General features: G+C 45.0%; 1 protein-coding gene across 1 annotated transcript in view; it reads left to right on the forward strand.

Moving 5' to 3' along the window:
- The window catches only part of SULT4A1 (sulfotransferase family 4A member 1), a 231047-nt gene that overhangs the window by 145365 nt on the left and 72613 nt on the right, over positions 1–13069 (forward strand). The gene's annotated exons all lie outside the window — the stretch shown is intronic.

Below are 13069 nucleotides of genomic sequence, written 5' to 3' on the forward strand. Positions count from 1 at the left end.
GTGAGCCCGCAGCAAACCACTGTTTTGTACCTCATGGTTGGCACAGATGCAGGTTGTTGTGCCCGATCCGGAACAACAGTTCCGCCTAATACATAATGCAGTGTTTTGCTTAATACCATGCGGCGCATAGCACATTCAGTTTTATATGAATCACAATGATGTGTACGTCACATAGCACATTTGAATGTATTTATTGTGCACTGCTTCTACCAGAACCCTTCTAGTTTCATAATGCGGGGATGGGGTGGAGGGAAGCAAAGGAAGTGTACGAAGAGGGAAAGGACACATTTGGGGAGGCAGTGTGAAAAAGGGGACTTTACAAACTGATCACAAGTTCACTGGACATTGAGAGAGAGAGTGTACATCAGAAGTTTTTTTCAGGTTGGACTTGAAAGAAAGTCGTAGGGGCAGATTTACAAGAAAGTGACGCATCTGTAGAGATGCGTCACTTACCTTGCGCCACCATGCAATACCATTTCGTTCCCATGGATGCGCCATATATTTATAATACGGTACACAATGGTGCACGGATTGACAGATGCGTCAAAAATCCTGACGCATCTGCTGACGGAAAAGTCACGCATTGCTGGAGTCGTGTTGCAAGCACGACGCAACTTCAGCAATGCGTGTTGCGGCCTATTCCCAATACAGTGCATCACTCCTTAGACCTGCTTCAAGCAGGCATAAGGTTTTGATGCAGTAGCGTCCTAAAAGTCACGCAGTGAAGTCTTGTTGATTTCACTGCGACACTTTTACGAGACTTTCCTGCATGGAAACGCCTACCCTGCATACATTATACCTGACGCAGATATAATGTCATGCATCTCCCTAGATGCGTCACGTTGTAAATAGGCCGCAACTTTTACTCCGCCGCTGCGTCACAAAAGTGAAGCAATGACGGCGCAAAAGTGACGCAAGGGGCTTGTAAATCTCCCCCTTAGAATTAAGGCCCTTTTCCACCAAAGAACCATATCATCCCAAATGTTGTGCCCACTGTGGTGAGTTGTTTTCCTGCTAGCCTTTTGGTATTAGGGAGCTTAGGGGCATATTAGCAAGGGCCATATAGCTGCTTTAGCTGCACTTTTTTGCCGCCAAAGCGGCGATATTTTTATCGCCCTATTAGCAAGCTGTCGCTAACAGAAGTTAGCGACAGCTTTTAGGCGATAGCGACCAGTTTGGGGCCCGCTTTGCAGGTCAGTGATATTTATCACTAATGACATGCAAAGTGGGCGTACCCAAACTGTTAGCGACTGAAAGCAGTCGCTAACACAGCTATCGCCTATTAGCAAGGCAGGCATAGCGATAAAAACATGACTTACCTGTTTATCCAATGGGAGGTGGATTTTCAGGTTAAGTCCCCATTGGCGTTAATGCCACTATCGCTGGATATTTTAGCACAATGGAGAAAAACGTTGCTAATAGCAAGTTTTCTCCGCTAACATATCCAGCGATAGGCAGCTATAAAAGAAAATGCGCTAAGTGCATTTAGCAATAAATATCGCTATTTCATGCCCCTTAGTGTCTCTGTTGGACCGTAGGTTTCTTCCCGACTTGCTCAGTGTGGATAACACTGTTAGGTGGCATAGAAAAACATACTTTCTGACACTGGTGATCTATCAGTTGTAGTGGAGCAGCAAGAGTATATTGAGCCTGAAGACAAGCATGGAAAATTGGGCTCCTTGCACCCAGGTCTCTCTTACAAGGAGGCTATAATTTGGGTGCAGTGGGCCCCTCACAAGCCTGGACAGCAATGTCACTGCAGCTGCTTGCACTAAGGATAGTCATGGCTCTGCTTACATGTCTCTGGGTTCCGCATTCTACTTCTTGTTCTTCCCTTTCTCACTTCCCTTTCTTCTATTAACTCTTCGTGCACTTTCACTGTCCCTTCTCCCTATGCCCTTCTACTGACCCTCTTGCCCTTCTTTTCCGCTTGTCTTCTTCTTCTTCCCCAAGTTACTTTGTCTTCTTCTCTTGCTCTTCTTTACCCACTGGTCTTTCCCCCTTTCTTCTCCTTCCCACTTCTCAACAAACATGATGATCAGCTATCTATATCCTATGTTTTTACCTTTATTCTCCATGTCCTCTCTCTTCTCTTCCTCCCTTTTGCTCTCACCTGTACATCTTCTCTTCTCGCATCTTCTTTCTCCCCTTTTTTTCCCTCCTTTAGATTCCTGCCCTCATTCTGCTTTCTTTGTCTTCCTTTTCTCTGTACAGTATTATCTTCCTCATGATGATCCCTCTGTATGCAGCTTTTCAGTTCCGAGTCTGCCTGGCTCCTCTCTCTCTTCGCGTCTGTGACTTTTCCCCTAAATTCCCAAGAGTAGTCAAAAAGGAGCCAGGCACCAGGGAGGCACTCCCAAAAGAATATTCTGAGCAGGCAGCATTTCAGCTAAATTGCAGCTGGTGCAGTGACGCTGGGGTCCCTCTCACCTCTGAGCCTCGGAGCTATTGCATCTTCTGCATGAACTTTAGCTACGCCCATGTTGACATGTACTATTCGAGGTTGATGCATCCTTTCTTATTTATTACAGGGAGTCGAGCCCACGCACAAGCCTTTCCATGAGCACCGAAATCAGAGTAACAGCTCATGACTAGTTGTGTCAAAGCCTAAGTTCAATAGGATGAGCTTTGCACCTTAGTCTGTGTCACAGATGCTGACAAGTCGTTCCCTGTAGTTTACGATTGCTGTTTCTATCAACTGTGAGGATTGAATCCCGATTGGTGGTCTAAGTCTGGCTGGTCGCCTCCATTATTTAAAAAACGTGATTTGATACCAGTGGAGCCTTGTTAATTAAGCATTTCTACCTCATTTGTAAACATATTTCTTTATATCTGCCTAATTAACCAACCTGCATTAATAGAAGTCAGCCATCTTCCAATAGATACCTTTCCATAATATGGTTTATAAATCAGAGAACGCTTTCCCAACTGTTGTGGAAGAACTGAAAACACAGCAGAGGGTAATGCTAGTGTTCGGCTAGGTCACATGCAAGCAAGCCTCTACCAGGAGTAAGTCCCACTAAGTTCTCAACTTAAGAACCACTCAGTGCGATTTACTCCATTAAGCTAATGTATGGTGGCGGAAATTCTGCTGGTTGTTGTTCTATTGGATTTAGCACATATTCCAGAAACTCGAGGTTTTTACATTACTTTCGTATGAAAAGATTTCATTCCTTTCGTACGAAAAGATTTAATTTAATTTAATTTAATTTAATTTCAGAAGCCTTTATCCCAAATCAATGACAGTGTAGGTTACGCAAGGAAATCTGTACCAAGTTTAAAATATCAACATCTCTCCGCTATTAGCGTAGAAAAGAAAGGAGAGCCAAAGAACTATTTTTGCAAATCTATTTTATGGGTCAAGCTACACAGGAGTACCTGGTAGATCTGTCTTGGCCACACCAATAGTTTTATGAGCCCAGTAGAGTGGACAGAACATAAAGGGGTCTCGTTTCTCCCACAGGCTACAAAATAGACATGGTCACATGAGACCCATGTAATCGGTCCTGCCAGTGACCCAGAAGGGAATGTTTAGCTCACCACTTCCTCCGCCAAATCTGCATATACATATATTCAAATATATATATAACTGCTTATTATGCACTCCGAGCTGGAGCAGGCGCTGCATGATTATAACAATTGTAGATACGGCATTAGAAAAAGGAAACACACAGAAAGTACACAGAATGGACACATCACATTGTCTATATCGAAATGTCCAAAGAGGAACCTATCTTAGAGCCTGTTGTTGTGAGAGGTATACTAATAGAGTTTGGCTACACTGAGTGCAGCCACAGCTGGATCAGCCCACGGATACCCACGAGCCGCCCACTGTTATCTGGGAGAATGTCCTCCTTAGTCCATGGGCTCAAAATGGTTCTTTCTGCCCATGAGGATAATAGCACCTTTTGGTGAAAACAAGAGGAATTTTTTATTTGTGGGGGAGGGGTGTGCATGTATGTGCGTTAGTTACCGAGTTCAGAATTACTCTGATGTTTGCTCTCCAATGTAAATGTTGCAAATGTAAATGTTTTTGTACTTGTATAGCGCGCAGCTACCCGGACCGGGTCTCCCGGCGCTTGTACTCATACCGCAAAGGAACCCTTCCTAGTTTTCCTTGTGAAGTGTCCACTCCTGGGCACCCCCATGGTGAAACAAGGCATCCTCGCACTGTTGGGGCCGTTGTGGAGATTAAGCAAGCTATTGCCCAGAGTTGCAGCGTGGGACCCATGATTAGAATAGGCACTGAGGCGAGAATATCCGGTCAGAGGAATTTGAGCCCGAGACCCACCGAGGCGGGAATCGAACCCTGGTCCCAGGCCAGAGCTCTGCATCAAGGTCTGCCGCTCTAACCATTGAGCCACACTTCTCCAATAACTGTGCCACAGCTGGACGAAGCTCCATGAAACTTTGGAGACATATTCCTCCATGGGCTGAAAATGCTCCTTTCTGCCCATCAGCAGAACAGCACATTTTGGTGAAAACAAGAGGAATCTTTTTAAGGGATGTGTGTGTGTGTCTGTGTGTTTGTGTGTGTATGTGTGTGACCTTCATCCAGGATAAAATCCTCACCAAGTCCAGCCACCAAAGGAACTCTTCAGCATCATCCAGGAATTAGCCAAACCCCCAAGCGGACTTCACTCGTTCCCAGGACCTCTGCAACAAACTCGGATCCTACTTCCATCTCAAGATCTAGTCCCTGTTACAGGGATTCTGGGCAAACACAGAACTGTGCACAGAGACCTAGGACCTCAGTGAATTAGGGTGTGCCAAAACTCACCTTAGCACCTAAAATCCCCTACAAGACGAGCAATCAGTGTCACATTAGCTCTTCGTCCTATAGCAAAGAAACCAATGATTAGACAACCTAGAACATGCGACTTAGGAGACTATCTCAGGAATGGTGGGAAGTGAGATCACTCTTTTGTTATACGTTCATACCAGTCCACAACAGGAATATAATAGAGACACGGTAAGGTTAAAATGTTTATTTTAATGACGTGATCCCAAGCTCAGTATTTTAATCAACATAAGCATACATATGGTTAATAATAATACGGTCAGCATGGTTACAATTCCATAAAATACAAAGGAAGGAATCATATTACAATGATAGTGCAAACAGGTGATAAAAGTGCCTATTTAAACCACCCTCCCTATCTAGGAACTATGTATTATAAAACTATAGAAGGTCTCTGGAGTATTCTTTAGGGGGATCCCATTTACCTGTCCGCTCAGTAAGTGTAAATTACATCAGGATCGGTTGGTCTCTCTGCATGCCTGGAATCTTTCAAGTGTGTTCAATTCTGGCAAGTGTGCTATGATAAAGGCGCCAGAATCCTACTCGGCTTGCAGCTGCCAAATTGTTGCGTCTAAAATGTGTTACATGGACATGCTGATAAACAGGTTTACACGTTATGATAACCTTGGTCGCTCAGCACTCACTGTACAGACTGGGGACATAATGGATGTCTAGAGATGTCGAAAAACAAACCCTTTCTCATGTATAGACCTTTGTGAAAGCTAACTCAGCAAAAACAGCTAAGTAGTGCCATGTGCAAAAGCAGCAAAAAGGAAAAATGCCTTTTAAACCCCTAATAAGCCATGTTAACTTAACATGCATGCAAAAAGAGGCCCATAACCCACAGGACGCAGAGTTCAAGCTCGAGGGAGACAGAACCAAGTTCTGAAATTTTGCCAAACTTGAAATTTAGGACTGAAAAGTAAAAAAACAAAATCCGTAAATACAAACACATGTGGCTATGGTGTGTAAAAAGATCTCAAAGATGTATTGAAAAAGCAAGACAAAAGTTTGAAAATATTCACGAGCACGTCTCTATGAAGCAAAAAAATTATCACTTCAGTCCAGCAATGTGTAAGCACCAAATGTTGCAACTGCTTCCAACAAGAAGTCGTTGTTTCCATCCATGAACATTTCAGCTATCCAATTAAGCAAAGGAAAAGAACATACATGTTCCTCGATTGCCGGAGCCTCTAGCATCATCAGAGGACAACTCGGGCTTACTTCAAGATAACTGCGATCCAGAAAGTCATTGGCCGCAGTCCAAATGTTCCAATTGTCTAGAACCCCAAGTGTCGCTGCGCAGGCCATAATCCTGGTACCAGAACAGTCTATTTCATGAGCAACTAAGGGACTCATTAGTAGATCAAAATCCAGATCAGGAGACACCGTGTTGCAGAGACACAAATCCAGAGCCCATTCGAAATCACAATCCAGGCAATGGAAAACAGGCTGCATGCAAGTGAAGAAAGAGAACCGGAAGGATAAACCATAGGCAGCGCTCCATAGTATACTAGCATCTGGTCTCGCAGGTGGAGCAGCCGGGACTGTACGTCGAGGGGCACAAACTGTGCATCCATTTTGCAATAAACAAAACAAAAGCAGAATGCTGGCGCCAAAGCCAGAAGTAGGGGGAAACCTCCAAAGACAGTCGAAAAAATCGAATGAAAAAATGCAGGGATCACACCAAATATAGGGGCCGATTATGAGTAGGGGTGAACGTCCGCATGGGCAGCGGCGTTCCCCCGTGAAGATTAGGATGTGACCGCCAGGGTGGCTCTATCCTTAACATTGCGGCGGGTGCAGCTTCAAGCTGCACCTGCCGCAATGTAAAAAATGCATACTTTGCTTTTGTATGCAGAAAGCGGCAGGCACGGTGCGGTGCCTGCCGATCTCTGCATACAAATGCAAGGGGGTACCACAGGTACCCCCCATGTGCACCCCCCACTCCCCCTTCACCTAGGGGTCCCGCAACGGGCCCCCGCAGTGAAGTTCAACATGCTTTTCCACGGCGGAAAATCCGCCGCGGAAAAGCATCTTCTCAAGCATTTCCTAATATGGTGGACGGTGTCTGAGAGACACCTCCACCATATTAGAGCTTTTCCGTCGCGATTGTAAGCCAACCGCGGCGGAATTGCTGCGGACAGAAAACAGGACCCACCAGCCATCCTAATGTGGTGGTGGGTCTCTGGTGGGTCCGCTGCGGTTTTTCCGCATCCTCTGGGCCGGCGGTGACTTCCGCCGGCCCGGAGGATGTGGAAAAACCGCAATCCTAATAGGCCCCATAGTCTGAACCGAGGGAACAAGGCCAGAACATACTACTTTAAAAAAATGTGCCAAGCCAGTAGTGGAAGAGGCATTTAAGATTGTGTGGATCAAAGCCCTGAAGTGCAAGGGCAGGTCCGTGTTTAATAAGGCATTTACTTCAGTACGACTATTTGCAACGTGAATGTTTCATGCGCAGATGTAAGGGGAACTTCCTTCTGGGACAAAAGAGCTCTTATTCTGCTCATCTTGTTGAACTCTGCTGTCAAGGTCGGAATCGAGGGCCAGATGGAAGCATCAAGCCTGCCATGCGGAGGAGGGAACAACACATTCTTGCTACAAGTAACTCGCTGGTAAACGGTAACAATGTAAGCAATACCGGCGTGCATCCCCCAACACTCTTCATTATTTAACAATAAATATCTACCATTAGCAAGCAGTGTGAATGTAGGTGCAATTGCCGGGACTAGGGTGCCTTTCAAAACACACACTAAATTTGGTGCAAACACATTACACGAGCCGTGCAACTAAAGATTTCTGCATGTTAATGAAGGATCTGGTGTAGTGATGCAATCCTTGCCATTCAAAAACACTTCTTTATCATCCCTTAAACATCTGTAAGTGAATGGGAGATTCCAAACCTCATGAAGATATGCTCCACCCAGGGGCTCAAATCTGCCTATAGCATAGTGTTTCATGCAATTCTCGAATTTGAAAAGAGAGAAAGGTAAGGTTATTAACCCGTGGATAAGCCAAACAGCCAAATTTGCCTCTGCTACAGAAAAAGGCAATGGTTCCAATTTTTCAATATGCAACAGGGAAAACGTGGCATCTTTCATCAACATATATAACACTGCAACATCTTCTTGTACAATATCAACCACAGAGGACACAATATTATCTAAGGTGTAAATCCGGGAAGAAAGGGTGTTAGTGCTATTATCTACAACAGCAAGCACTTTTTCTAAATCGGCTTGATCTATAGCACTAAGCCTAGAAGCAGATTCAATTTGAGAGAGTTTCCAAACTTCATTGTAAGCAGCATATATCCATCTTTTTGATCTGCCACCCGCAGGGCCTTTCACAAAATCATTTAAATCGACAGTCTCAGTGAGTTTGGACAAATGCGACTTAATAGACGCTAAGGATGAATGTCTGAGCCAGCTCTGCCATAATTTGCCTACAGAATAGGTGGTGACTGAATGGTGAGTCTGAAAACGTGGATCAACTCTAACCACCGTGTAGCCAGGGGTCAGACCCAGAAAGCGGTGCTGGCAAGAATCTGCACTTTTTTGCCCTAGCAACCAGCCTTCGGGATTAATGCTGGAAAAATTTAAAAAGGAATTACTAGACAGTGCCTGTAATTCACTCAGGGGTGTACTGGTAAAACTATTCCAATGGGAGAATTCACCCAAATCAGGAAATGATGGAGGACGTGGTTTGTGAAATAGCATCATTCAGAAACAACATATGGTTTGGGATGAGACAAGCACGATGCAAAGCCTCAGTGCCTTGCACTTGCCAATTTTTAGAACCCCAAACATATTTAAGATCAATAGTATCTCTCCACAGTTCATAGCCCCCAACAGCCAACTGGTCAATAAAGGACTTTGAATAAAGTAATTTAGTGTGGGTAAGTCTAACCTTGGAAAATGACTCTCCAGTCAATTTAAAATAAAAAGCATTAGGGTTGGATTGATCAAAATCAGTAAAATAGGAACACTTTTTCAAAAGTGTTCTAGAGCTGCCTTCCACTGGTGTGGGACAATGTTCCCACTGTGCGAAATTAACCCTGCTTCTAAATGAGCTAGTCTTATGCAGAAAGCGATTGCCAAAATGTTGGTAACAGTACAAATCACCATAATTCGCAGACTCTTAATATAAATCTTCATCATCGAAGGCAGCATAATATTTCAAATCAGTAAATAAAGCTTCAACTGCTTTTACATCCCAATCAACAGAGCAAATATTTTGTTTAACCACATCCCCCATAGAAATACGGAGTACATTGGGAACATTAATAACCTCTGTGGGACCATGAATATGGAACTTTACAGCATCCCATACAATCCCATCTAAAACGGGCCAAGCAGTTATATTCACAAATGTCTGGTCCCTCTTCATGATGTGCGAAGATGAGTGGGGAGCCAAAATCCCATCAATCACTCGTATGGACGTTCTTTCTTCAACATAGTGTCCATTGATAAAACGGCAAAAATATACCACAAATCCTATGGACATGAATAAAAAAATTGCAATTAGCAGTAGCCAAATGTAAATCCAAGGTGGGATCAAAAAATGTTTATTAAACCAGGTAACAGAAATAGAAACTTTTGAAGGGGCCTTTGATGTGGATGTATTGCGACTTATATAGCGCACGTATCACCCAAAGGCATCAAGGCGCTTGCTTAGGGAACCCGTCCTGGTATTCCCCTGTGAGATACCCCGGCAGGGTATCCACAAGGTGAAAGCCAGGCATCCCGCCGCGAGGGGCCGTAGTGGAGATTAAGCAAGCTATTGCCCAGAGTCGCAGAGTGTGACCCTGTGAGTTGAGTAGGCACCGGAGCGAGAATTGTCAAGTCCGTGGAATTTTTGAGCCCGAGACCCGCCGAGGCGGGGAATCGAACCCTGGTCCAAGGCCGATCTCAGCTTCCGGGTCTGCCGCCTCTAACCACTGAGCCACGCTTCTCCACTATGGATGAGCCAGTGTCAAATGAAAAACGAGATTGATTAGCCACACGGGTCTCCAAATCAGGCATAGACAAATCAGTTGGGTAAGTATATTCAGTGTCATTTAGAGGATCACCAGCAGGTAGATTCAATACAGGATTAGTAAGTGGACTCATTTCAATAGCAACATCAGGCCCGATGGCAAGATCCGGGGCCAAAACAGAGTGTCGCACCATTGCTGGACACAAAACCGCAGGGGTCATACTATACAGTATCGGCCACCCTGTATGGTTTGACATGGTCAATTGAAATGTACCTGTTCCCCTTTCGCCCAGGAAGAGGAGGTAAAATGACTGTTCTTGTACCCAGCACACCAAGCATGGCAACTAGAGCTCGATAGGAAGGACCAAATTCTTTCTTATTGTCGATCTTCCTTCGGACCAGTTTTCGAACCTGGGGTAGCCATCCGACTACCGGAATCTGCAACACAGCTTCAGACGTGGAGAGCAAATGTTCCTTTACAAGACTGTCTTTGGTCTTTTGTAGGTTCTAAAAAAAAAATTAGAATGTTCATCTACGTCAAAGGATGCGGCTCCCGCCGCCATGTCCAGGCCGTCAAGGTCCGGAACAAACATCTTGATGCCAAAGAGCATTTCGTATGAGGTCTGCCCACCCAGAGACCTTCTAGGGAGATTATTAAGTGCACGTTGTACGCTATTCAGGTGGGTGAGCCAGTCTCTGCCAGCACCTAACACCTTCACTGTCAATGATTGCTTTAAATCACCGTTCATCAGCTCCACAACACTATTGCCCTCAGGCCGGTGTGGAGACAAAAATTTGACTTGGACCCCCAATGAAGCCATGGCATTCTTGTACGCCTTAGAGGCGAACGCTGGACCCTGGTCCGAATGGAAAGTACCACATGGAAAAATTCCCACAAAGACACGCAAATCTCTTATGACAGTTCTGGCATTAGCGCTCCTTTGAGGCCACACCCACACAAAGCGTGTGCAAGAGTCAACTGCTACTAAGATGTACTTATACGTAGTATCAGAGGAGAAAGGACCTCAGTGATCTGAATAAACACACGCAAGTGGCTTATTAGATATGTACAACTGAGTTTGGGGCGGGCGTGCAGCAGAAGAAGGCTTAATTTGCTGACAAATGAAGGACAAAATCACGTGTCTGTTTGTACAAACCCCGCCACCAATACCGCTGCTGTAGGAGAGATACAGTAGCTAACACGCCAACATGCGCAGAAGCCATCCTGGCATGGGCCGCCGTAATCAAAGCCTGTCTGCGGTCCGCGTTGGAAATCAGTCTGTCACCAACGCTGTTAATTCTCACATAAGGAACTTTATCAGGACTTAAGTGATGAGTGTACTTCAAAGGGAATCCTTTAGGATAACTACCTCCGTTCTCAGTTGCGGCAATAGCTGCCAAGATGTCATAATCAATCTTACTTTTGGAACGCGTAACTGCTGCCACTGCAAATGTTGCTACTGCTGTCTTCGCAGCCTCGTCCGCGAGACAGTTGCCAACAGCGTGAACTCCCACGCGCTGATGACCCAGAGTATGAATTACAAAAACGAGTGGGAGCCACTCTTTTAGCTCTGCCACTCAAACCCAGATCATTTTAGATTTTATTGTGCGACCTTTGGAGTCGCGATAATCATTTTGAGTCCAAAAGGCTAGATTGTCATTGAAACACTGTACACAGTAGTAGGAATCACTCACAATAAGAGTAGTCACACTGGGGTCCTTGTACTTAAATGCAAGCATCAGAGCACGTAGTTCTGCTAACTGGGTGGTACAGTCCCCAAATGTCTGTGTATGCACAACATCGGACTTGAATTCACCATCCACCATCATACGAACCACAATTGCACAGGCCACGGAATTCGCGTGTCTTGAACCTGTAGCCGCTTGCGCACTACAATCAGTCTAAATGATACAATGAAAATCCTCAAGTGGGCGCATAGTCAGAGGAGCAGAATGAACAAACTCACACTGCAAAAACTCTTGAGTCTGCAAAGAGGCGTAAAAAATGAACGTAACATCCGGGGATGTCAAGGTTGTAGCCCATTGTATCAACCGAGGGTGCAATGCCTTGGAATTTGGTACACTGGCCTTTGTCATACCTCCAAGGCAAGATACGGAGTAACAACCACAATGCATTTTCCCTGCGACAGTGCACGTTCCTTAAGAATCGCCATTTGCACTGCTGTCAAAACTTTTTCCACAGTGGAAAACCGCAACTCGGCCGAAGTGTACAGGTGTGACTTGTAAGCAATAGGAACTGTGTCTCCCTCTTTAAAAGTGAGGTACGCGAAACCCACCGCCACTGGTACAATTCTTATCACCAGGTTTGTATGGTTATCACGAGTCGACAAGAACTTAGATTCAAGTAGGTCAGCCTGCAAAGATTGCAAGATGGCTGAATGTTCTGGCAGCCAGCACGATTTGGAAAAAGAAGGTTGTATCAATGCATAAAGTGGTTTGATATGCTGTACATATTCCGGAATATATGTTCATCCGAAATTCAAAAAGCCCAGTAAGGATTGTAGCTTTTTCAGCATTGTGGGACCGTGCAAAAGTGTACATTTCTCCAAGAAGTGAGGAACCAAGCCTCTACCTTCATTGTTGATTTCGTAGCCCAGGAACAACACTGTGTACTCTCCAATGTGTGATTTCGCAAAAAACGAATTTATAGCCAAAGTCCGCAAAACGGCAAATTATGCGGTCAACACGGCACAGATACGGCGATAATTTGTCCTCTGTGAGATAAATGTCATCTGCATATGAACAAGCATCTGCATCGAGTCTCTCAAGAAGATGACTATTCGGGTGGCAAAAACACCTTGACTATTCCTGTAGCCCATAGCCAATCGAAGGAATTGGCGCTGTTTGCCACCACAGGTAAAACTCGTCCACTGACTACTAAGGGAGGACAAATTATGGGCAAAGAAGCATTAGATATGTCTAGCGTGGTTTTGAACCTTTTACGCACCAGACTATCCACAAGAGCAGAACTGTGAGTATTCTGCACCGCACACGTACGACAATGTGAGTTTAAGTGGCGGTAATCCAATACCAAATGGTACGAGCCATCTGGTTTGGTCACAGTAAAAAGTGGGTTATTCATCGGAGACACAGACATTTCAATTACACCTTGATATTCCGATTGTTCAAGGATTTTGGCAACAGAGGCTTTCGCCTCAAGCCGTATGGGGTTGAGGCTGTGGCATCGATCGCAATGGAATCTCATGTCGAGGGGACAATTTGTCCCATCCACAGTGAGTACGGTCCAACGCCGGCGCAAGTGCATTAGTC

The sequence above is a fragment of the Lissotriton helveticus genome, chromosome 1_1 (assembly GCF_964261635.1).
Source record: "Lissotriton helveticus chromosome 1_1, aLisHel1.1, whole genome shotgun sequence".
In the NCBI taxonomy this organism is placed as follows: Eukaryota; Metazoa; Chordata; class Amphibia; order Caudata; family Salamandridae; genus Lissotriton; species Lissotriton helveticus.